This window comes from Drosophila arizonae, chromosome 2 (assembly GCF_054131065.1).
Source record: "Drosophila arizonae isolate 15081-1271.41 chromosome 2, UAZ_ARI_1.0, whole genome shotgun sequence".
NCBI lineage: Eukaryota > Metazoa > Arthropoda > Insecta > Diptera > Drosophilidae > Drosophila > Drosophila arizonae.
Window position 1 is genome coordinate 34,297,421 of NC_142922.1, and position 26,963 is coordinate 34,324,383.

The window sequence follows — 26,963 nt, forward strand, 5'->3', positions numbered from 1 at the left end:
TGGCTCAGTTCACTGAACCATTCATTTTAGCTCACTCACTCATGAGCTACCCAAGTCTAATTCAAAGCTCGAACGCGTAAGTAAATTGTAAAAATTTTAATTTTAGTTATTTCATTTTGGATTTTTCCATCAGAAGTACTTAGTATCAATGCAATAATAATATTAATATTATATTTCTTGAAGATTTTCGGTTTAAGTTTTTTAAATACTTTTAAGTTTTGAATATTGTTTTTATTTCTTTTTATACCCTGAACCCATTGAAAATGGGAAATCAGGGTATAATGGTTTTGTTGAAATGTATGTAACAGGCAGAAGGAGGCGTGGCAGACCCCACAAAGTATATATATTCTTGATCAGGGCGACGAGCTGAGTCGATTTGGCCCTGTCCGTCTGTCTGTCTGTCCGTCTGTCCGTCTGTCCGTCCGTCCGTCTGTCCGTCTGTCCGTCTGTCCGTATGTTTGAACGCGTCGATTTCCGAAGATATAAGAGCTAGAGACTTAAATTTTTTTGTAAAATGTTCGTAATTACAGCGCGGATATCGAGTTTATCATTAAAAATCGATAACTCATCCCAATCTTTTTTTATCGATAAAAAACCCTATCGAAAAGCAGTTATAAAATTATATCTTCTACACCTTTATTGCTAGAGTCTCCAAATTTATAACGTATGCTTATATGCAATTTATACAATTTCGGTTTTTGTTAAAATTTACCCCCCACCCTTAAATTCACTCCCTCACCCTCACTTTTGTAAAAAGCGTATTTCAAATACTAGAGACTTGTGCTTTGGCAATTACATGCATATCCATGTGATAATCATAATCTGAAAGTTTCGTGAAGATCGTACGTCCACAAAAAAAGTTATTAAACAATTAAGTTCTCATAGTAAGCGCACACTGCAGCCCATGCGTGTTTATGCGTGGGTGCTTGTGTGTGTATGTGTTTGTGTATGTGTGTATGTGTTTGTGTATGTGTGTGTGTATGTAAGTGTGTGTATGCGTGTGTGTGTATGTATGCCTGTGTGTGCGTACGTGCGTGTGAAAGACGCGAAAAATTATTGAAATAGCTAACACTCCAAGGGTTCAGGGGATCTCGTAGTCGAGCAGTCTCGACTAGAGCTTTCTTACTTGTTTATCTTATATTACATTCTATTTCATATTTACCTATTACTGCTGTGAAAATTATGAATGAATCTATTTTTAAGTTGCTTTAAATATTGGTTTTTGTTTTTATATAGATATACAAAAGTTATAAATAATAGCTGTAAATGAAGTCAGAAACATTTTTTAGTACCGTTCTGTAAATGCAGACTTTAAGAAAAAATAGAGTAAATTGTGATGATTTTAAATTTTTGATAGTACTATCGATAATATCGATCGTTTTCACTATCGGATGTGAAAAGATCGATGGCCTCACGTTCGATAGTTTTGCATCCCTAGGGCTTGGTATCCAAAATCTGCAACTTTCAAATTCGTATCGATCAACTGTACATACACAGTAACTGTATATACACAGTAAATCTGAAGTCTCTAGTTCTAAAAGTGTTCAAATTAGGCTGAAAAAAGAAAATAAATTTTCGATTATTCTCGATAAACAAGTTATCGGATGAGTTATCGAAAAAATATGACTTGTACTGCGTATGGTACACACGAGTATGCACGTCAAATTTCAGCTCGCTAGCTCTTAAAATTTCTGAGATCAATGCACTCATACGGACGGACGGACAAACGGACAAGGCTATATCGAGTCAGCTCGTCGGGCTGATCAAGAATATATATACTTTATGGGGTCTGCGATGACTCCAGCCCCTTAGATACTTCTCACAAAACCATTATACCCTGATTTCCCATTTTCAATAGGTTCAGGGTATAATGATCGATATATGTATCTAATTTTTATTAATTCGAACGAGACCGAGTCAAAAATAAGGTCAAGAATTTTGTTATATCTTATATATACATACATATATCCTTTCCAGCTATACCAGCTTATGGTGCTCTAGAATAAATGGCAACACTGTAAACAATGCGCGCGCAAATACTATGTTTATCGATGGAGTCACACCCACATGCAACGACTATAAAATACCCTTTATGAAACATAAATTTATAATTTGATTATGTTTAATGTATTTTATAAACATGTTTATCAATAAAATAAAAAACAAAAGTGATACATTTAATGTAACAGTTAATTTTAAATACCCTTTACATATTATCATAACAATTATATTAACACTCAAATTTGGTGTACTTAAAATATATAAATATATATATATCATTTACACTTTTAATAATTATATCAGTTTTATATCATACAGTAATTATGAACAAATTTTTAGTGTATCACCACTAAATAGGCATCATACAAAGTGTCTTAAAACCAACTATTCCTCGCTTTTGTCTTTTAAAGGGTAGAGAAACAATTGTGGAAAAGAACTGTACAAAGTATCGTTTGTTCTTATCAGAGCGGAAAATTGTCCTGTTAAATTTATTCCTTAGTCGACTTTTATATCCTAAATAAGTATAAATATACTTATAAGTGCAAGATTTATTTTAATCAACGCTAAAAATCTATTTAAATCAAGTAAGTTACAAAAATTGAAAAATATTCTTAATTACACGATGGGTAAAAATAATAGATAAATGTAGGTGAATGTTCGATTTTCATTTAATATAATTTTTTATATTAAACAATCGTATTCTTATCTTCAATTATATTTATTAAATATGCATACAGTCATTCTAAAAAGTGCGCAGAATCAATAACAATATCATTCGTTTAATTACATACATACATAGATAATTTTCAACCCTAAAATCAATATTATTTTCCTATTTTTTATATTCTATTTAATATTGTCGACTTATAAAAATTTTTAGATTTACCTACATATGTACGAAATACATCCACTACAGTAATACATATGTATGTATGTATGGACATACATTCCTGTATACACACATTCCTGTATACACACATTCCTGTATACATACATACAAATGTACATACATATATACAATGATATTTATTTATTTATTTATTTATCTTAGAGTTAGAGTTAATTAAAATTAAAACTAACTTAAATTTTTAAAGCGCTGGCTGCATGGGCCTTCGGCTTATCGGATTAAGAATATTTTAACATTTTTTAACATATTTACATATTTTACTTATAATAGGTTTTAAAGGTTTATAGGATGTGGTAGAGGTTTGATTTCTTTAGGTATTTTATTATTTGGGGAATGTTGGTTGATGTTGGGTTTGATAGCATTTTTAAGGGGCATACGTTTTTGAAGATTTCTTTTCTTATGTGGGATGTTGCAGTGCAGTTTTTATACTCATTCACGAAAGTGAATCAGTATATTGGTTTTGTGCAATGTCCGTCTTGCTGTCCGTCCGTCTGTCCGTCTGTCCGTCCGTCCGTCTGTCCGTCTGTCCGTCTGTCCGTATGAACGCAATCTATTTCGGCGCTATTGAAGCTAGAGACTTGAAATTTGGAACACATACTCGTGTATATCTCCGATTTATAAAGTGTTAAAATTTTCCCGATCCGCCCACTAGGGGCGTGGCAAATCGGAAAATGCATTTTCCCATATACCAGAAATCATGTTTGTTGAAGAGCTAGAAAGCTGAAACTTGGTATGTAGGTCCGCGTTGACCACCCAAGATCACGAGCTATGGCGGATATATCTACGCCCATTGGGGGCGTGGCAAATCGGATAAAACTATATCTCCTAAAGTTATAAACCTAGAATGCTGAAATTTTGCACGTCAGCTAATGGTATGATTCTATAAAGTCTGAAGATAAATTATAAGTCTACGCCCGTTAGGGGCGTGGCAAATCGGACCTGAAGATATAGTGATTTTTAAAATTCTCCTATATTTTGGACACTATTGATGGCAGAGACCTCAAATTTTGTATATATACTCGGACTGATCACCCAAGACCAAAAAGTTTTGTCGGATATATGTCCGCCCACAGGGGGCGTGGCAAACCGCAAAAGTTTATATCTCCTAAAGTATAATAGCTAGAAGCTTCAAATTTGGATAGTTGAGTTACTGGTAGCCTCCTCTATCGATTCCCCAAAAATAATTTTTACGCGTCTTTGGGGGCGTGGCATATCGAAAAATACCCTGTAATTTTCACATTTTTTTAGGGTAAGCATTCAAACTTTGCAGTTAGGGTAACGTTATCTCTTTCTAAAAACTGACCAAAAATGAGGTGTCTACGCCCAGTTGGGGCGTGGCAAATCGGAAAAACCTGTATATTCTACAGTATTAAAACGAAACTTAACTACTAAATTGTTGATGGGATGTGAATGAGTATTCCGCAGTCGGTAACGCCCGACTGCAACGTTCTTACTTGTTTAGTATGTGTTCTATGTTTAGGTCGGATGTTGAGTTGCAGTTTGGACAGGGTGTTATATCGTCAGGGTTGATGTAGTGTTGTTGGGTGAATCTTGTGTGTCCTAATCTGAGCCTTAGAATTTTTATTTGATCTATGCGTGTTATATCTTTTTGGTTTAAATTTTTTAGGTAGTGTTCTGTGTGTGAAAGGTTGCTGTTGAATTGTTGGTACCATGTATTGCAGTGGTCTATGTTATTTATGAGTTTATGAATTAAGTTATTTTTTTAGAAATTTGTTTATATCTGTGGAGTTGAAGTTGGGAGTGTAATGGAGTGGGGAATTAATTGTGGATTTGGCGGTTTGGTCAGCAAGTTCGTTGCCTTTTATGTTGCAGTGGCTCGGGATCCAGAGGAGTTTTATTTTGGTTTTGGTTAGGGTTAGGATTGTTCTTATTAATGTGGGATAAAAGTTGTTGTTGTTTATGTTGCCGATTGATTTGATTGCTGATAAGGAGTCAGAGCATATTATGAAGTTTCCTTTTTTGTTTCTTATCAGTCTTATGGCTTCCAGAATGGCTATTATTTCTGCAGAGAGGATGGAGGAATAATGTGGAAGGATACCTGCTTTTAAAACTTCTGTTTCGGTTGTTATGGCAAATGTAGCTGTCTTATGTTGTAATGAGCCGTCTGTGTAGATGAAATTGTGTCTTTGGTGTTTGTATTTTATGTCTAGAAACATTTTTTGGTATATTTCTGGTGATGTGTTGGGTTTTCTGAGGTCGTGTAGTGAAGTGTTGATGTTAGAGGGGGGGAATAGCCATTGGGGTGTGATAGGTTGGTTGGGGAATATTATGCTCTTTGCAGGATGTTATGGTTCTTTCTATTGCGGATTGTAATTTCTTTGTGTTGTGGTGTTTAATTTGTTTGGTATATTTTTGGATTGGGGAGTTTGCGCTGTGTAAAATAGTTTTGAATGTTTTTGCTGTCATGAGGTCTCTTTTTTGTTCTAATGTGGGTATATTAGCTTCGAAAAGCAGATTGGCTATTGGTGTTGAGGGAAGGGCTCCTAGGGCTGCGCGTATTCCTGCATTAAGTGTTGTTTTTAGTTTGTTAAGAGACGATTTAGGGGCGTGTCCATATATGAATAAGGCGTAGTCAATTTTGGCTACGAGTGTTGCCTTTGCTATGTTAACCAGTGTGTGGGTGTTACAGTTAAATTTGGGGCTGGCTAAGCATTTTATTATGTTGAGTTTTTTGTTAAGGGATGGTTGAATGTATTTTATGTGTGAGTCCCATCTGTATTTGTTGTTTATTGTTAGGCCTAGAATTTTGAGGTTATTTACTTCGGGAATTGTTATGTTGTTTGAGGAAATTTTGCATTTGCAGTTTTGTTTCCTACAAATATGTAGGTGTTGGCATTTGTCTAGGGATAGTGATGCTCCTGAGTATGAGCACCATTGTTGGATGTTTGCAAAAAGGGAATCAAGGTTGCATGTTTGGTTCTTTTGTCTATTGAGGGGAATTATTAGGAAAAAATCGTCTGCATAGGCACTAGATTGGATTTCTTTTTGTAGGCTAATTATGTGGGAAAGTTTGTTGTAAGCAATTAGGAAAAGTATAACTGATATGGGTGATCCTTGGGGGATCCCGTTAAAGAGTGGGAGGGGGTGACTGAATGTGTTTTTTATTTTGATTTTGATTTTCCTGTTGGACATAAAGTTTTTTACGAAGTTTATCATTTTGGGGCCCATTTCCCATTCTATTAATTGGTCGACTATGGAGTGCACTCCGACCCTGTCGAAAGCTTTTGAAAAATCAAGAGCAATGACAGAGGAGTGCTTTTTGGTGCGCAGCGACTTTGTTAAAAGATAGTCTGCTATGAGCAGACCATCTGAAACAGACTTGCCGCGTTTGAATTCTGTTTGATTAGGGTGGATCAAATTGTTTTTGGTGACGAACCACCAAAGGCGTTTTGCAATAATTTTTTCTAGAGTTTTTGCGAGACAGCAGTTTAGGGAAATTGGTTTGTAGTTTGTGATTAATGTCTTGTGTGAGTTTGACTTTAGGATGGGGATCACTAGGCTGGTTTTAAAGGATTGTGGTATGAAGTTATTGAATATGTTGTTAAAGAGGTTTTTGATACGGGTTTTGACTGTGTTGGAGCTATTTTTAATCATAGGGTATGATATTCTATTGATGCCGGGTGTGGTTCCTTTAAGTGAGTGTAATGCGGAAAGGAGTTCGATTTGGGATATGTCGGATTCTATGATTTGTGCTGAGGGGTGGGGTATGTAGTTTTTTGATCTGTTTGAGTATTTGTTTGTTATGAAGGTTTGTTTAAAGTTGTCATCTTTGGATTGGTTAGACCAGTGTTGGGCGAATAGTTGGGCTATGGAGATTGGGTCTATTGTGGGTAGGTTGTTGGATGGGTTGGTTATGCAATGGATTTACTTGACTGGGCTAAGTCCGCAGAAACGGCGGATGTTGGCCCAAATTTTGTCGGAGGGGGTGTTGTGCTGTATTGTGGAGGTGAATTCGTTTGCGGCTTTGATTTTAGATAGTTTAAGTTCCCTGCGAAAGATTGCGTTGGCTCTTTTGTAGTTGATTAAGTTGTCAGTGTTATTGTTGTATTTGAATATTTTCCATGTTTTTTGTTTGTTTGCTCTAAGTACGCTAAGTGTTTTGTTCCACCAAGGTGTATTTTTTTTGAAGTGGTTGGGAGAGGTTTGTGGTATATTATGGTGGGCTGATTGGAGAATGATTTTGGTAATGTTTGCAGTTTCTTTGTTTATGTTTGAGCATATTGGCACGATTTCGTCTTTATCGTGGGTATATTGAGTGAAGGATGGCCAATTGGCTTCTTTTATTTTAAAATAGGGGCGAAAGGAGTTGTTTGTTTTTGACTGGGAGAATAGTGAAATAAGGATTGGGAAGTGGTCGCTGCCGTGAAGGTCATCGATAATCTTCCAATTAGCGAAGGGTGTAAGTTGAGGTGAGCATAAGGATAGGTCTGTGTGTGTGAATGTGTTGTGTGTTGAGAAGTGTGTTGGAGATCCGTCATTAAGGATGTGTAGGTTTGCATTCTGAAGGAATTTGTGAAGGTTTTTACCTCTCTTGTTTGTTTGTGGTGAGCCCCAGCTGTTATGCCAACTGTTGAAATCACCTACAATAATCTGGCTATTGTTGGTTGTATCGATGTTGTCGTTTAAAGATTTAGTGGAAAAATTTTTGTTAGGGGAAATATATATTGATGTTATTCGAATTTTTCTTTTTGATTCTATTTCTATGGTAAGTGATTCAAAGTAGCCGGTTTGGTTAATCTGGGTATGGCCAACAGATTGGTGGACTAATATGGCTGTGCCACCGAATCTGTTGGAAGCTGTATTGGTGAAAATTAGGTAGTTAATTGGGATTGGTACAGGTATGTGTGTATTATAATAGTGTGTTTCTTGAAGGCATATTATTTGTGGTGAGTGTTTTTTTATAATAGTTAGGAGTTCGTTGTAGTTGTTAGTGTATCCTTTTATGTTCCATTGTAAAATCTTAAGCATTGTTATAAATAAGTATAAGTTTTCGTGTTTAAGTATCTAAGAGTGTTTAAGTGTTTAAGTTTTAAGTTGATTTAGCTACTTTGTTTATATAGATTCACTATCGCTGTTGTTTGTTTGTTGGTTCTTAGTTAAAGTTTTGGGTTTTGTCTTTGTTTTTGTGGATTTGAAATTGGTAGAGAGGGTGTTAGTTTTGGGATCTTTAGAAAATATTTTTAATTTTAGATTGCTGGTCTGTTGTGATGTATATGTTGTGTTTGTCAGATTACAGTCGGTTTCCATGTCCTCTGTTGTAGTCTGTTGATTATTATGTTCTTTTTGGTGCATTGATCGTGTTTCTGTTACTTTTATTGAGTTGGCTGGTGGATTGTGTATCGATATTGGTGTGGAAGTTGATGGTTGTAGCGAGCAGTCTTCTGAGTATGTGTTTAGATTCCTGGAGAGTGTGTTGGTTGGACGGGTGTTTCCTGTGTGTGCAGTCGGGAGTGTGAGTATTTTAGCATATGTGTTTCCCAGTTGTTGACTGTGTCTTGTAAAGTATATGTTAAGTGCTGTTTTGTGATCCTCTTTACCGGTTATTTTTATAGCTGTTAATTCTTGTTGTTTGCGGAATGTGGGGCATTGTCGATCGAGAGGTGAGTGTTGATGGTCGATTTCAGGGTTATTTTTGCAGTTAAGGCATTTTTTGCTGTTCTTGCATTGTTCGATTCCGTTTGTGTGTGTTTGTTCAGAGCAGTTTTTGCATGATTCTGAGTTTTTGCAGGCTGAAGTAGGGTGACCAAAGCGAAGGCAGTTTTTGCATCTGAGTGGAAGTGGTATGTATGGCCGGATCCGTACGGTTTCGTATCCGATTCTGATGGTTTCTGGTAGTTTAAGTGTTGCGAACGTTAACGTAATAAGCCCTGTTTCGGTAAGTTTGACGTTGTTGTCTGCAGTGTTTGTTGTTTGGTGGGCAGCGTTTGATTGTTTTTTAAATATTTTTTTAACTTCTGTTACCTTTTGTGGTTTTAATTCTTGTAATATATCGTTTTCGTCTATGTCCCTTAGTTCGTTGCAATAGATAACTCCTTTTGTGAAATTTAATGTTTTGTGTTCTGATGCGATAATGTTGAAGTCTGTCATTTTAGTTAGCTTTAATAGTTTTATAGCTTGCAGTTTGTTTTTGGTCTTTACTAGGAGCGAGCCGTCTCTTGTTTTTTTGCAAGATTCGACTTCACCTCCGCAAGTGTAGTCTATTGTTTTTTTGATTATAAAGGGAGACACTTTTTCGAATGTGCAGTTATCATCGCGTTTTAGTATTATATATTTCGGTTCGCCCAGTTGTGTGTTGTTGTTTCTGTTGATTTTGTGTATGGCTGGTGGATCGAGCATGTTTGTTGTTGTTGGGCTGAAGCCCGGTTTAACGGTTTGCAACGTGCGATTTGTTTTGTCTTTGTTTTCTTTTGTGTTTGAATTTTTTTTGAAGAGTTTTACTGTTACTTTTAGATGCACTGGCGTTAAGCGAGGTTTAATGTATTGCGACACGTCTTATCTCTGCGGGAGTTGAGGACAGACAGACGGACAGGGCTAAATCAACTCAGCTCGTCACCCTGATCAAGAATATATATACTTTGTGGGGTCTGCCACGCTTCTTCTGCCTGTTACATACATGTCAACAAAACCATTATACCCTGATTTCCCATTTTCAATGGGTTTAGGGTATAATAAGTAAGAAAGTTTCATGAAGATCGTATGTCCAAAAAAAAAGTTATTAAACAATAAAGTTCTCATAGTAAGCGCACACTGCAGCCCATGCGTGTTTATGCGTGTGTGCTTGTGTGTTTATGTGTTTGTGTATGTGTGTGTGTTTGTGTATGTGTGTGTGTGTGTGTATTAGTGTGTGTGTATGTGTGTGTGTGTTCTTTTATACCCTGAATGTGCTCAATGGGTTTAGGGTATAATAAGTAAGAAAGTTTCATGAAAATCGTATGTCCACAAAAAAAGTTATTAAACAATAAAGTTCTCATAGTAAGCGCACACTGCAGCCCATGCGTGTTTATGCGTGGGTGCTTGTGTGTGTACTTTGTGGGGTCTGCCACGCTTCTTCTGCCTGTTACATACATGTCAACAAAACCATTATGCCCTGATTTCCCATTTTCAATGGGTTTAGGGTATAATAAGTAAGAAAGTTTCATGAAGATCGTACGTTCACAAAAAGTTATTAAACAATAAATTTCTCATAGTAAGCGCACACTGCAGCCCATGCGTGTTTATGCGTGGGTGCTTGTGTGTGTATGTGTTTGTGTATGTGTGTGTGTGTTTTTTTTTTTTTTTTTTTTTTTTTTTTTTTTTTTTTATATTCGTTTATTGACAATCTTTATATAATCTTTAATACAAGTTGCAAGTTGCGTGGTGGCTAGAATAGTGCGCTATGCTTACGGGATGGCCGTAAAGCATTGCTTCAAGCACTTCAAGCACTGTGCGCTACCTTAGCCTGGGACAGCTCGTCTTCTCATTCGCTCGACTCTGCGCAGCTCCATCATCACTGTGGCCGCGAAGGTGCTTGTTAGTTCCCAAGCTTCCTCCGATTCCAGCATGGCGTTGACTATGTTGTCCGCTCTGATGGAGCGGCCCACTGCCTCTTCCAGACGACGCCTCTCCTCCAGGAACCGTCCACATTCGAAAAGAATGTGGTTGGCGTGGCCAAAGCGCTTCAAATAGCTCCGAAAGCATCCATGTCCAGAGAGGATCTGCGTAAGGTAGAAGTTTATCTCGCCGTGTTTACGGTTGACCCATGGTTCAAGCTCCGGGATGAGCTTGTGCGTCCACCGCCCTTTAGCTGAGCTATTCCACTTTCTTTGCCATCGTGCAATGCTGTTCGCCCTGATAGCGTTGAGTCGCGCAGGCGCGTGCGAATTCCGCTCCACGGCTTCGGCGACCAAGTACTCCAATGGTACCATACCAGCTAAGACGAGCGCAGCTGACTCTGATTGCGCTCAGTCTGTAGATCGCGCAAATGCCCCGGCTGTAGCTCGGCGTTGCCATCGCTCTTGCCCATATTGGCGCAGCATAGAGGATGACAGACCTAATGACGCTTATTAGAACAAGACGTCGTTGCTGTTTAGGTCCCCGCGTGTTAAGAATAATTCTTGAGAGAGATCTACAAGAATCAGCTGCCTTTTTATGCACATATTCTGAGTGCTCGCGGAAAGTTAATCTTGTGTCTATCATGACACCAAGATACTTTATCGCCCTCTTGGACGCAATGGTGACGCTGCCGATCTTTATATTGGCAGTTTCCACTCTTTTGCGACTGCTGACTTCAGTTTTGTGTGCCGCTAGCTCGAGCCCAGCTCCAGTCAACCAGTTTCGTATGCGATTGATACTTTCGCTGCACATATCCTCTGTATCTTTGAGCTCCTTTCTTATGGCTACGACAGCTACATCATCAGCAAAGCCAATGGTGTGCGCACCTGCTGGTAGTTACAAGCGCAGTACGTCGTCGTACATGATATTCCATAGGAGAGGCCCCAGCACTGAGCCTTGGGGTACTCCAGCTGACACTGTATGAGTTTGGGGACCCTCACTCGTATTGTATACCAGTGTTCTTCCTCTGAAGTAACTCTTTATTGTTTCTTTAAGATATTTAGGGATATTATATTGTGACAGCGCATTCAGTATCATATCCCAACTAGCTGTATTGAAGGCATTCTTTACGTCCAGGGTCGCAAAAATGCAGTACTGCTTCGTCCCATGCTTCCATCTTGTGCCATGGATGGCGGAAGTGGCCAGACCAACAACTTTGTTTAGCGCATCCGTTGTTGACCGGGCCTTCCGGAATCCAAATTGATTTGGTGACAGGCCTCCGGCGCTAGTAATCACAGTCTCCAGTCTAGAGCAGATCAATTTCTCAAACACCTTTCCCATGGTGTCTAAGAGACAAATCGGTCTGTATGAAGATGGCTCATCTGGTGGTTTGCCAGCCTTGGGTAGCAACACCAGGTTCTGGGCTTTCCATTTTGCGGGAACGTCTCTTGAATTAGACATTCGTTGAATAATTCAGCGAACGTACTAGGGTGCAAGGCGAGGGCTAGCTTTAGCGCACGATTTGGGATCCCGTCCGGCCCTAGAGCAGTGTTGGTTTTAAGACCCCGGAGAGTTACTATGATTTCTTCCTCTGTGACTAAAACAATTTCAGTGTTCGTTGAGCCCTGATCAGCAGACTCGGACCCAGGGGCGTGAATGGAGCTTAAACTTTCTGGAAAGAGTGTTTCCACAATCGATTTAAGCTCCAGACGATCCGTAGGCTGCACCTGTCTACCTGCGTATAGTCTTTTAACTACTATCTTATATGCCCTGCCCCAAGGGTCATATTCGGCTGAGTCGTACAACTCTAAAAAGCATTCTCTTTTGCTTGCCCGAATGGCCCTCTTCAGCTGTCTTCTAGTTGCCTGGAAAGCTAATTGTTTCTCAAAAAACGTAGACCTACCGCGAGCCCGTTGGTAGCTTCTTCTCGCCTGGATGTGCATTTGTGCATTCCACCAATACGTAGGCTCTTGTTGTCGCGTGAACTGCTTGCGGCGTAACATGCTGCTATTGAAAGCACTCTGTATTTGGGCTACCATTTGGCATGCTCTGGCCCCAGCATTACCAATTGTGCCCAGAGACTGAATGGCCTCTGAAAAGACCGCAGGGTCAAAAGTATCTAGCCGATACGACTCCCTCCACAAGGTTGACGCCCTAGCAGGTGGCTCACCTATTGTGAATAGAAGTGCCGTATGATCGCTGCCCGTATAGCTATCGCAATGGCTCCATGTTGCTCCCCGAAAGAGGGATGAAGTGACAAAAGTAATGTCGATGACAGATCCGTATCCCACCCGACTGAAGGTGTACTCGTGGCCAGTGTTGAGCAGTGCAACAACTAGTGTCGCGAAGATCTCCAGTAGGATACGACCTCTGGCGTTTGTTGTCAGGCTACCCCATTCTAACGCCCAGGAGTTAAAATCTCCAGCTATAATGGCCATCCGACCCCTAGCATCCTCGGCAAGCTCGTCGAGCACCGTCGTGAATTCACTAAGCTGCAAGCTGGGGGCCAGATAGCAACTGTAAAGCCATAAGTTACCATATCGGCCGCGTACGAACCCATTGAATGACTTAACATTCGAAAGTACGTTCGTTGAGTTGCCACATACCCACAACGCAGCTTTGCCATGAACGTCTGTTGACCATGTCCTAGGGCAGCTGGTTATACAGTGGTGGGGCTCACTGAGAAATGCTACATCTATACATTTTTCCCTAATGGTCTGCTCTAGAAGATCTTGGGCAGCAACACAATGATTTAAGTTAAGCTGCAAGAACCTTAACATTTCATTTTACGAGCAGCTTCACGGTAGGATGGGCACTTGAAGCTGCCTGCTGAATGGTCCGTCTGCTTTTCACCTTTCCGGAAGCAGAGGCTACATTTTGGTGGCTTGGTGCATGCTTTTGCACTGTGACCCATCTCTCCACACCTGAAACAGGCGCCCTTTAGGTCACAGTCACTGCGCCAGTTTGCTGTCATATGACCGTAATCGAGGCACTTGAAACAGCGTTTAGGCTGTTCCACGGCTCGGATACGGCATACTACCCATCCTATTCTAATTTTGGACAGCTTGAGCAGAGTTTTAGCTTTCCCAATTGGAAGAGCAACCGTAGCTCTTTGCTGTCCACCAAAAGCTGGCCGAAGCGATTTGAGGAGTGAGCTATCCTTCAACCCTAATTGCCTCCAAGACCTCCTCTTTGCTTGCTAACTCATCTAGGTCCCGAATCTCAATTTGAGCCGATTCGGTAAGTGTTTTAACTACCGCTCGGTCACCCAAGGCTTTGCCTACAGCTTCGTGCAGCGCCTCAGCGCTATGCTTCAGCTTCCTACTAAGTTGCAACAAGAGGTCCCCCTTAGCTGTCTTCCTAATACCTTGGACGTCGCCGCTCAGATGCTTTAAATTTGGGTCGCTCTTCATTACGCGAAGCATGTCCGCATAGCTGCAACCACCTACACCTGAAACCGCGATGGCGTCACTTCTGGAAAGTTTTTGCAGCGGCTTGCGTCCCTCAACAACCGTCCAGCTGTTCGAACTCGTCTGTCGATCTGCCTGGTTGGTTCCATCGGCTGCAGCCCGTAGAGCCATTGGCTCTATTGGGTTTGCTGCGCTTTTATTGTGCCTTGGCTTTTTCGAGGGAGTTTTTCTCTGTTCGGAGGCAACTTCCCTCGACCGCTTGGGCGTATTACTACGTGCTGTAGCGTGGTCTGCACCTCGCAGTCTTTGACCGGTCGGTTGCAGAACGCTTCGGCCGTCTTGTGGAGAGTGACCAGCCTAGCCAGCTCCTCTCTCATTAGTGCATTTATATGCCGCTGCCCCCCAAATAGGGCAGACAAACCCTCTAGGGTAACTCCTATTTGAGCTAACGCTGGAGACTGATTACAAGTCGACGGCTGCGGCAACGCCCTCTGTTGTTGCTGCGGCGATCGCTGCAACGAGGAACGGCGCGCGAAAGCTTGCAGCTCCTCCTCCATCATGGCCTCCATATTGCTCCGACTACCACGGCGTGAAGCCTGTAGTGGGCACTGCCTACTAATATAATTTGAGTTTAGTGACCGCAGTAACTTAAACTCAACTTAACTACAGCGAGAGCCCGAAAGTATGCACTACTTTTAATACCTGCTACCTCACACCAGCAGCTAGGTTGCTGTCTTTGCTGACACTTAGCGACTCACCAAAGTTAGTGAGCAGCTGATTGTCTGCTGAATGCTGAATGCACCTGATTTTTTATTATTTGCACAAATATGACGCCTAATGTGACAAATCTTTTCGCGCTTGAAAAAAGAAAAGGAAAGAGGAAAGCCCTGACGCCAAAAACAGTGACGCTATTGCCCCCCTCTCTTGCACTACCGGATTGTACCACTGGGGTACTCCGCGAGACCGCCGCGAAGTAAGTCTTTGATAGTTTTTGCTGTCGCTGGGTGCGTCGCGCCCACAGCAACCACGTTGTCTACAGTTCTTTCCACTTTCACAGGGAAAAACACAGATCAAGCTATTGTCCACGATGGATCACGATGACGTCGACCGTACTCCACGAAAACGCAACTGTGTGTGTATATGTGTGTGTGTGTTTTTTTTATACCTTGAACCCATTTTCAATGGGAAATCAGGGTATAATGGTTTTGTTGAAATGTATGTAACAGGGATAAGGAGGCGTGGCAGACCCCACAGAGTATATATATTCTTGATCAGGGCGACGAACTGAGTTGATTCGGCCCCGTCCGTTTGTCTGTCTGTCCGTCTGTATGTCGTTCATACATACGGTCGATCTCAGAAGATATAAGAGCTAGAGACTTGAAATTTTTTTCCTAGGTCCGTATATATCATGAGCATATCGAGTTTTTCTCTATAAACTCTATGACTACTCCCAAAATTTTATTATCGATCAAAACCATTATTTAAAGCTAGGTATCCAATTATATCTTTTACATCTTTAGAGCTAGAGGTTCCAAATTTTAAATGTATGTTGACATGCATTTAATACACTTTGGTTTTTTGGCAAAATTTACCCCTCACCCATATATCCACCCCCTCACCCTCGCATTTGTAAAAGGCGTATTTCAAGTACTAGATACGTGTGCTTTGGAATGTACATACATTTTCACCATATGATTACTCTCTGAAAGTTTCATTAAAATTGTACGTCTGGAAATTAAATTATTCAAACAATAAATTCTTTTAATGTTGCCCACACTACAGCGCAGCCCAAGCGCCGTCGCTGCCTACGGCGCAGTTAGCAGAGCGCGTTCTAATACGTTCGTTTGTATGTATGTGTGTCGAAAAATAGTGCAGACTGATTAGAATATCAGATTAGAAAGTTCAAGGTATCTCCTAGTCGAGCAGTCTCGACTAGAGTCTTCTTACTTGTTTTATATTCGATTATTTACAATATTATTATACTACAAGTTGCAAGTTGAGTGGTGGCTCGGATAGCACGCGATGCTTGCGGGACGGCCGTAAAGCATGGCTTCGCAACCACTATGCGCTACCTTAGCCTTGTACAGCTCGTTTTCTCATTCGCTCGACTCTGCGCAGCTCCATCATCACTGTGGCCGCGAAGGTGCTTGTTAGTTCCCAAGCTTCCTCCGATTCCAGCATGGCGTTGACTATGTTGTCCGCTCTGATGGAGCGGCCCAGTGCCTCTCCTAGACGACGCCTCTTCTCCAGAAACCGTCAACATACGAAAAGGATGTGGTTGGCGTCTTCCACATGCCCTCGCCTGCACCAGGGGCACTCGTCAGTTTCCTCGTGACCAAAGCGCTTCAAATAGCTCCGAAAGCATCCATGGCCCGAGAGGATCTGCGAAAGATAGAAGTTAACCTCGCCGTGTTTGCCGTTAACCCATGGTTCGAGCTACGGCATGAGCTTGTGCGTCCACCGCCCTTAAGGTGAGCTATTCCACTTCCTTTGCCATCGTGCAATGCTGTTCGCCCTGATAGCTTTGTGTCGCACAAGCGCGTGCGAATTTCGCTCTACGCCTTCGGCGACAAGGTACTCCAGTGGCACCATGCCGGCTATGACAAGCGCCGCATCATTGGAGATAGTCCTGAAAGCGCAGCTGACTCTGATTGCGCTCAGTCAGTAGATCGCGCAACTGTCCCAGGGGTAGCTCGGCGTTGCCATCGCTCTTGCCCATATGGGCGCAGCATAGAGGATGACAGACATAATGACGCTTATTAGAACAAGACGTCGTTGCTGTTTAGGTCCCCGCGTGATAAGAATAATTCTTGAGAGAGCTCTACAAGAATCAGCTGCCTTTTTATGCACATATTCTAAGTGCTCACGGAAAGATAATCTTGTGCCTAACATGACAAGATACTTAATCGGCCTCTTTGACGCGATGGTAACGCTGCCTATCCTTATATTAGCAGTTTCCGCTTTTTTGCGACTGCTTACTAGACGGCTTCCGTCTTGTCGCCGCCGCAAGGTCGAGCTCAGCTCCTGTCAACCAGCTTCGTATGCGATTGATACTTTCGCTGCACATATCCTCTGTATCTTCAAGCTCCTTGTCTATGGCGACGACGGCCACATCATCAGCAAAGCCAATGGTGTGCGCACCTGCTGGTAGTTCAGAGCGCAGTACGTCGTCGTACATAATATTCCATAGGAGAGGCCCCACCACTGAGCCTTGGGGTACTCCAGCTGACACTGTATGAGTTTGGGGACCCTCACTCGTGTTGTATTCTTCCGTTTCCACAATCGATTTAAGCTCCAGACGATCCGTTGGCTGCACCTGTTTACCTGCGTATAGTCTACTGTCTTATATGCTCTGCCCCAAGGGTCATATTCGGCTGAGTCGCACAACTCGAGAAAGCATTCTCTTTTGCTTGCCCGAATGGCCTTCTTCAGACCTACCCCGTGCCGATTCTCCTACGATTCCCTCCACAAGGTTGACGCCCTGGCTCACCTATTGTGAACAGAAGTGCCGTATGATCGCTGCCCGTATAGCTATCGCAATGGCTCCATGCTGCTCCCCGAAAGAGGGATGAAGTGACAAAAGTAATGTCGATAACAGATCGGTATCCCGCCCGACTGAAGGTGTATTCGTGGCCAGTGTTGAGCAGTGCAACATCTAGTGTCGCGAAGATCTCCAGTAGGATACGACCTCTGGCATTTGTTGTGAGGCTACCCCATTCTAACGCCCAGGAGTTAAAATCTGGCCTTCCGACCCCTAGCATCCTCGGCAAGCTCGTCAAGCGCCTTTGTGAAATCACTGAGCTGCATGCTGGGGGCCAGATAGCAACTGTAAAGCCATAAGTTACCATATTGACCACGAAAGTACGTTCGTTGAGTTGCCGCATACCCACAACGCAGCTTTGCCATGAACGTCTGAACGTCTCTCCACACCTGAAACAGGCGCCCTTTAGGTCACAGTCACTGCTCCAGTTTGCTGTCATATGACCGTAATCGAGGCACTTGAAACAGCGTTTAGGCTGTTCCACGGCTCGGATACGGCATACTACCCATCCTATTCTAATTTTGGACAGCTCGAGCAGAGTTTTAGCTTTCCCAATTGGAAGAGCAACCGTAGCTCTTTCCTGTCCACCAAAAGCTGGCCGAAGCGATTTGATAGCCTCAATGAGGAGTGAGCTATCCTTCAACCCTAATTGCCTCCAAGACCTCCTCTTTGCTTGCTAACTCATCTAGGTCGCGAATCTCAATTTGAGCCGATTCGGTAAGTGTCTTAACTACCGCTCGGCAACAAAAGGTCCCCCTTAGCTGTCTTCCTAATACCTTGCACGTCGCCGCTCAGATACTTTAAGTTTGGGTCGCTCTTCACTACGCGAAGAATGTCCGCATAGCTGCAACCACCTACAACTGAAACCGCGATGGCGTCACTTCTGGAAAGTTTTTGCAGCGGCTTGCGTCCCTCAACAACCGTCCAGCTGTTCGAACTCGTCTGTCGACCTGCCTGGTTGGTTTTATCGGCTGCATCCATTGGCTTTATTGAATTTGCTGCGCTTTTATTGTGCCTCGGCTTTTTCGAGGGAGTTTTCCTCTGCTCAGTGGCAACTTCCCTCGACCGCTTGGGCGTATTACTACCTGCTGTAGCACTAATGCTCGCTGTTTTAGCCTTCTCAGCTACTTTCTTGACCAGCGTGGTCTGCACCTCGAAGGCTTTGACCGGTCGGTTGCAGAACGCTTCGGCCGTCTTGTGGAGAGTGACCAGCCTAGCTACTCCTCTCTCATTAGTGCATTTATATGCCGCTGCCTCCCAAATAGGGCAGACAAACCCTCTAGCGTAACTCCTATTTGAGCTAACGCTTCTTTTAAAGACTTGGGTGCCTGGCACTCAGCCACTGGAGATTGATTACAAGTCGACGGCTGCGGCAACGCCCTCTGTTGTTGCTGCGGCGATCGCTGCAACGAGGAACGGCGCGCAAAAGCGTTCAGCTCCTCCTCCATCATGGCCTCCATATTGCTCCGACTACCACGGCGTGAAGCCTGTAGTGGGCACTGCCTACTAATATAATTTGAGTTTAGTGACCGCAGTAACTTAAACTCAACTTAACTACAGCGAGAGCCCGAAAGTATGCACTACTTTTAATACCTGCTACCTCACACCAGCAGCTAGGTTGCTGTCTTTGCTGAGACTTAGCGACTCACCAAAGTTAGTGAGCAGCTGATTGTCCGCTGCAATTTCCAGCACTACTAACAGCTAGTAGAGTGAATGCACCTGATTTTTTATTATTTGCACAAATGTGACGCCTAATGTGACAAATCTTTTCGCTGGGTGCGTTGCGCCCACAGCAATCACGTTGTCTACAGTTCTTTCCACTTTCACAGGGAAAAAAACAGATCAAGCTATTGTCCACGATGGATCACGATGACGTCGACCGTACTCCACAAAAACGCAACTCGAACTCTGTGTATGTGTGTGTATGCGTGTGTATGCGTGTGCGTGCGTGCATGCGTGTGCGTGTGTGCATGCGTGTGTGTGTGTATGTGTGTGTATGTGTGCGTGTTGCTTGTGTAAGCTGAAAGACGCGAAAAATGATTGAAATAATTATTGGTCGAAGGGTTCAGGGGATCTCAAAGTCGAGCAGTCTCGACTTTCTTACTTGTTATACTCATTCACGAAAGTGAATTAGTATATTGGTCTTGTGCAATGTCCGTCTTGCTGTCCGTCCGTCTGTCCGTATGAACGCAATCTATTTCGGCGCTATTCGTGTATATCTCCGACTAATAAAGTGTTAAATTTTTCCTGATTCGCCCACTAGGGGCGTGGCAAATCGGAAAATGCATATTCCGATATGCCAGAAATCATATTAGTTGAAGAGCTAGAAAGCTGATATTTGGTATGTAGGTCCGCGTCGTCCACCCTAGACCACGAGCTATGGCAGATATATCTCCGCCTATTGGGGGCGTGGCAAACCGGATAAAACTGTATCTTCAAGAGTTTTACAGCTAGAGCGCGGAAATTTTGCACGTCAGCTAATGTTATGATTCCATAGTCTAAAAATTATAAGTGTACGCTCATTATTTGGGACACTATTGATGCCAGAGACCTCAAATTTTGTATATATACTCGGGCTGATCACCCAAGACCAAAAAGTTTTGTCGGATATTAAGTTGATATCTCCCAAAGTATAATAGCTAGAAGCTTCAAATTTAGATAGTTAAGTTACTGGTAGACTCCGCAATGGAATGCACAATATTCATTGTGCTCATTTAACAGAGCGCCCAGCTCTCTGACGATGCGCATTGCAAGTGGTGAATTGAGGTAATTATATTTGCAACGCGCATTCACGCGATTGGCGAGTGCGCGTTCGGAGTCCTCGCCACTCATAAAGTAAATTTGTAAATTGGCCTTTGATTTTGAATGAGGAATTAAATTGCTGACCATTTGCAGCAGTATGTTCAACTATTCCCGTTGCTCCAAACGATGTCATTTGAAAACATGAATTTCAATTTCTGGGGCTTTTACTTTTTCTGATGAGCAACACATCTTGATCGGCTCATTTTTAAATTTAAGAGCATGGCCGTGCGGGCATTCCTTGTCCAATGTACCAATGGCCATTTTGGAATGAGCGTAATAGGCTCCTCAGGCTCATACTGAAATGCTAGGTGAGGTCGGTCAATTCCTACGGCTGAACCTGCGCGCTTCTCTTCGTTCTAATTGTTTTTGCTGGCTTCGCTCATCTCGTGCCCTTTCCAATTCTGATGTACGTAACTGCGCTATGCTCACACGGACATCTCCATTGCTTTGTTGACTTTCTTTATCTGTTCTTTGTACTCAGTAGCGTAATATTGTATTTGATTGCTCATTCTTTGCCTTACCTTTTATACTAATAAAACACGTATATTTATTAATCACGTTCGTCATTAATAAAATGTGCATGAATAATTTTTTTACACGAGAGCATGACCGAAATCTGTCACTGTTATCAAGCCTACTGAGTAAATTCTCAATGACAATGCAAAGATCCTCAATAGCAAAAGGGGAAAATCGCATTTTTCAAGTATTCGTCAATTTTTTAGTATTTATTACACTATATATTACACTGTAGACGGTTCAATTTGATTTCTTGATGCAGTAGTGATGAGAAAGACTGGCAATTTATGTTAATTGATTGATTAGTATCGTAGTGCAATTAAAGTATGTACACTAATCAGAGAACACATAGACCGGACAAGTAGTGTAAAGCATTTTGCCCAGTTTTTTCGGGAGTTGTCTCCCAGGGCTCGGGATACGAAAATATACGAAAGCACAATCATTTCGCTTCATGCGCTCGACCGAGATGGTCGACTGTTGAACAAAAGATCCCTCTGCGCTGAATGTTTCCCTTGCTCTCTCACGATGCTCTCTGCTCACTCGAATATGTATACGTATGTATGCATGTGAGCACAAGCAGCAGCTCACGAAAATTGAAATTTCTTCGCAGCGAGAACCCATGCCTTCCCTTCTGTGTGCAAATGCTGGGCTTCAAAATTGCTACAGGCGGCCAGAGCTTCACACATAGGCATACAAATGCTCATAGTACATGTAGCAAGGGACATTGTGTGTGTGTGTGCATGCTCGTCGCGAATTTTCATTATGCGCACCAACGCTTTCATACCCTTCCCACAAATAATAACGAAAACGCAAACATTTCGCATGAGCATGGCAAACGATTTGAAAAGTTAGGTATACTCTTCACACAGAAGGGAAGAAACGGGAGTCTAACGCGACGAATTTTCAATTTTCGTGTGCTCACATGCATACATACATATACATATTTGAGAGAGCAGAGAGCATCGTGAGAGAGAGAGAGCAAGGGAAACATTCAGCGCAGAGGGATCTTTTGTTCAACAGTCGACCATCTCGGTCGAGCGCATGAAGCGAAATGATTGTGCTTTCGTATATTTTCGTAGCCCAAACCTAAAAGTGAAGAGTCGAGCAATTACGACGTGGTCTGGGAGATAACTCCCGAAAAAAAGTGTGCAAAACGCTTTACACTACTTGTCCGGTCTATGTGCTCGGTGGTTAGTGGTCAAAGACTATTGAACCGTTCAATACCATCGATGGACCATCCGTCGATTTTGTTTGAGTCCGATGGATTAAAATATCGATAGTATCGATGGCTCCATCGAAAATAGCTCCATCATTTAAAAATTGTTGAAAATTCATAGAAAAGAGAATTAACTTTATAAACATTTATACATAGTAAGTTCAAAACAATTCACGATTTTTCGTCTTAACTCATAAAAATAATTGTATTCCAGTTCATCACAAAAAAGTCTATCCTAAAACTATCCTATCTATCCTAAACTAAAATAAAAACAAGTAAGAAAACTCTAGTCGAGAGTGCTCGACTAGATACTACCCTGAACCCAACAAATAAAAATGCCCATTTAGTATGTCTGAAATTTCAATTTCGATGTATTTAGAAATATAAATAAAATACAAAACTCATTTAATAAAATATAAAAATATTTTGAAACAATTAAAAAAGTTAAAACCAGTTGCACCGATCGGGATCCGAACCGCGACTTCTCGATCGATCGTCATGCAGCTAACACACTACGCCACCTCACTTCGTCAAGAAGCGCTGGCAAAACTCAAATAGATTCACTGCTGCAGCGCCATCTACCAAAACTAAACGAAACTAACTGCTGATTTGATTCTAAGAATCTGGTGGAATAACCAAACTATTAAAATCGCACATAAAGTATAGTTAAAATTTCAATTTCGGTGTATTTAACAATATAAATTAAATAGAAAACTCATTTATGAAAATATTAAAATATTATGAAACAATCAAAAAAAATTAAGATCAGTTGCATCGACCGGGATTCGAACCGCGACTTCTCGATCAAGCGTCATGCAGCTAACACACTAGGCCACCTCACTCCTGCTAGTGGCGCTGGCAAAACTCAAATAGATTCACTGCTGAAGCGCAATCTACCAAAACTAAACGAAACTAACCGCTGATGTGATTCTAAGAATCTGTTAGAATAACAAAACTATTAAAAACGCACATAAAGTATAGTTAAAATTTCAATTTCGGTGTATTTAAAAAAATAAATTAAATAGAAAACTCATTTATGAAAATATAAAAATATTTTGAAACAATTAAAAAAAATTAACATCAGTTGCATCGATCGTGATTCGAACCGTGACTTCTCGATCAAGCGTCTTGCAGCTAACACACTACGCCACCTCACATCTGCAAGTGGCGCTGGCAAAACTCAAATAGATTCACTGCTACATCTGCCATCTACCAAAACTAAACGAAACTAACAGCTGATGTGATTCAACGAATGTTTCTAGAATGTATGTGTGCACACGCATACGATGCTGTTGTAGCTGCTGCACTTGCGTTTGTTAATTGGCCAAATATTTGATTATTTTTTATTAATTTTTGACTGAACGGAATTTAATGAAACTTTCAGCATCTGACTTGAACTTTAATGTTTTTACTCGATAAGAACATAACGTGATGATTTATTGTTAAAATTATGTATGTAAGCACCGCTGGATGTCTATTTCTTTGTCTAACATTGTTCTCATGTTAAGTTCTGTTAATTGTAACGGAGATTCATTCGTGTATGCTTTAAGTTCATTTTCGGCTGCCTGCGCTGCAGCATATATTCATTTGTATTTTTTAGTCTCTAATAAACCTCTGAATCGAATATTAAAAGCAAACTCGACGTCCGCGCTGTATATACGGTCATTTTAAAAAAATTGAAGTCTCTAGCTCTTATATCTTCGGAAATCGACGCGTTCAAACATACGGACAGACGGATAGACAGACAGACGGACAGACGAACAGGGCCATATCGACTCAGCTCGTCGCCCTGATCAAGAATATATATACTTTGTGGGATCTGCCACGCCTCCTTCTGCCTGTTACATACATTTCAACAAAACCATTATACCCTGATTTCCCATTGAAAATGGGTTCAGGGTATAACAAAATGTTCGACTGTAATTAACAAGTCTTAAAATTTAACTTAAAATTAAAAAACAAAGCTTGACTATCTTTCACAAAAGTCTTGAGCTTAAAACTGAAATTAATGATCGTGAGATCCATTATGTAGCCAATTATTGTGCGTTAAGAAAATTAGCATATGGACAGCTTCTGGCTTTAGACTGTGTTCCCGCTCGTTTTATATTGCTGCCCACACAGCAGGCATTTCACAAAGTTTTTTCTTTGCATTTTTCAAAAAACTTCCATACCTGAGATTTCTCACATTCCATTTGCTTATTCGGAGGCGCAATATTCTCTGTGTCTACCGCAACAGCAAATGAAGATTCCTCATTGGCGTCTGCAGGCGAAGAAGCACTTTTATCTAAAATCCAAAACAATTAGAAAAAACGTGATTGCTATTAATTGTATGAGTCTTACTAGATGGGATAAAAAATTTTAATTAATTTTTCTAATTTAAATAATGTGGTAAATAGGTATCTATGTGCTATATAGTAAAAAATAAATCAAATTGTTTGTGCAAAATAGATTCTAATTTTAATAATAATTATACTCATTCACGAAAGTGAATTATTATACTCATTCACGAAAGTGAATTAGTATATTGGTTTTGCGCAATGTCCGTCTTGCTGTCCATCCGTCTGTCCATCCTTCCGTCTGTTCGTATGTCCGTATGAACGCAATCTATTTCGACGCTATTGAAGCTAGAGACTTGAAATTTGGAACACATACTCGTGTATATCTCCGATTTATAAAGTGTTAAAATTTTCCCGATCTGTCCACTAGGGGCTTGGCAAATCGGAAAATGCATTTTCCGATATGCCAAAAATCATCTCAGTTGGAGAGCTAGAAAGCTGAAATTTGGTATGTAGGTCCGCGTCGTCCACCCTAGATCATTAGCTATGGCGGATATATCTTCGTCCATTGGGGGCGTGGCAAATCGGATAAAACTGTATCTCCAAGAGTTTTACAGCCAGAGCGCTGAAAATTTGCACGTCAGCTAAAATTATGATTCTATAAATTTATAAGTCTAGGCCCATTAGGGGCGTGGCAAATCGAACCTGAAGATATAGTGATTTTTTTAATTCTGCTATATTTTGGACACTATTGATGCCAGAAGCCTCAAATTTTGTATATATACTCGGACAAACCGCAAAAGTTGATATCTCCTAAAGTATAATAGCTAGAAGCTTCAAATTTAGATAGTTAAGTTACAAGTAACCTCCTCTATAGATGACCTAAAAAAATGTTTATGTCTCTTTAGGGGCGTGGCATATCCCCGTGGCATATCGAAAAATGCCCTGTAATTTTCACATTTTTTGAGGGTAAGCATTCAAACTTTGCAATTAGGGTACTGTTATCACGTTCTAAGAACTTACCAAAAATGAGGTGTCTACGCCCAGTAGGGGCGGTATTAGAACGAAACTTAACTACTAAACTGTTGATGGGATGTGAATGACTATTCCGCAGTCGGTAACGCCCGACTGCAACGTTCTTACTTGTTTGAGTATCAACGTATGAAGTTACTAGTGGCTTGGCGTCTGTAGCGATTTATCGACATTGAGAAAATTGCATCGATTTATCTAGCAAAAGAAATTCCATCGATCTATCGATATTTCCATCGATGGACTTGCAGCACTATTTGAACGAGTAACAACATTTAAAAAAGTTTAGCCACACACCGGGAATTCGTTGGTAAGCGCAGCTAAGATGAAAAACATGGACGAGAAACGCAACGCCCCGACATATATATACAGTAGAATCCGGTTATAGCGACAGTCAAGGGACCGTCGATTTTACGTCGCTATACCCGGAGGACGCTTTAACCAGAAAGAGTACAAAATATATATTTTTTTTTCGTTTTTTTACGGTTGCCATGTTTGTAATAGCTTTTACTATAAAACAATTTAAATTTTTAATCAAAACAACCATTTTTTATAAACTTATTTCAATAACATGGTTTAGAAACATTATTGTGACGTCGGCATTGTACTTTGTTTCTCTCCCTCTCTTTCATATAAGTTTGTATGGGGACCAACCAAGACATCGAATTTTCGTCGACATAACCGGTTGGACGCTTTAAGCGGAATCGTTATAACCGGATTCTACTGTATATAGATTTAATTAAATGAGTTTTCTATTTCTTTTATATTTTTAAATACAAACAAATTGAAATTTTTACCATACTAAAGGTGCGTTTTTATTAGTTTGGTTATTTTAGCAGATTCTTAGAATCACATCAGCATTTAGTTTGGTTTAGTTTTGCTAGATGGCGCTGCAGCAGTGAATCTATTTCAGTTTTGCCAAAGCAGCTTGGAAAAGTAAGGTGGTCTAGTAAGTAGGGACATGACGCTTGATCGAGAAGTCTCCGGATAGAACCCCGAGCGAGCAACTGATGTTAATTTTTTTAATTGCTTCAAAATATTTATATATTTAATTAAACGAGTTTTCTATTTCATTTATATTTTTAAATACATCGAAATTAAAATTTTAGCCATACTAAATGTGCATTTTCATTAGTTTGGTTCAGAGTAGTATCTAGTCGAGCACTCTCGACTAGAGTTTTCTTACTTGTTAAATATATACAAATTAAAATTTTAACGTTTTAATTAGTTTTGTTCAGAGTACTTTCTTACTTGTTATACCCTGAACCTATTAAAAATGGGAAATCAGAGTACAATGGTTGTGTTGAAATGTATGTAACAGGCAAAAGGAATCATCGCAGACCCCATAAAGTATATATATTTTTGATCAAGACGACGAGCTGAATCGATATAGCCCTGTCCGTCTGTCCGTCCATTGTATGAGTGCGTCGATCTCAGAAGTTATATTTTGTAATTTATAGATTTCGGATACCACGCCCCCTTTCCCCCAATTTGTATTTCAAGTACTAGAGACATGTGCTTGGGAATGTACACACATTTTAGCCATATAATCACGCTCTCTTTCATTAAGATTGTCCGTCTACAAAACAAATTATTCAAGAAATAAATTCTTATACTATTGCCCACACTGCAGTGCAGCCCAAGCGCAGTCCTGCGTGTTGATGCATGTGTCTGTATGTGTGCATAAAAGAAGTGCAGAATGATTAGAATATCA

The 26,963-nt window shown here is 40.9% G+C and overlaps 1 protein-coding gene and 1 long non-coding RNA gene across 6 annotated transcripts in view; one reads left to right on the plus strand and one right to left on the minus strand.

Annotated features, from left to right (window-relative positions):
* Positions 1 to 2,398: 2,398 nt before the first annotated feature.
* Snap25 (Synaptosomal-associated protein 25kDa) overlaps positions 2,399 to 26,963 on the plus strand; it is a 207,751-nt gene continuing 183,186 nt past the window's right edge. For 3 of the 5 annotated variants that reach the window (XM_089461738.1, XM_089461743.1, XM_089461741.1), the window contains exon 1: positions 2,399 to 2,585. The gene's annotated coding sequence lies outside the window, so the exon portion shown is untranslated. The remainder of the gene's footprint in view (positions 2,586 to 26,963) is intronic. The other 2 variants (XM_089461737.1, XM_089461740.1) reach the window with 1 other exon arrangement.
* LOC149270954 (uncharacterized) lies at positions 20,021 to 20,880 on the minus strand. Its single transcript, XR_016268476.1, has 2 exons — positions 20,734 to 20,880; positions 20,021 to 20,676 (listed from the first exon to the last, which is right to left on the minus strand). It is a non-coding gene; the product is annotated as an uncharacterized LOC149270954 (long non-coding RNA).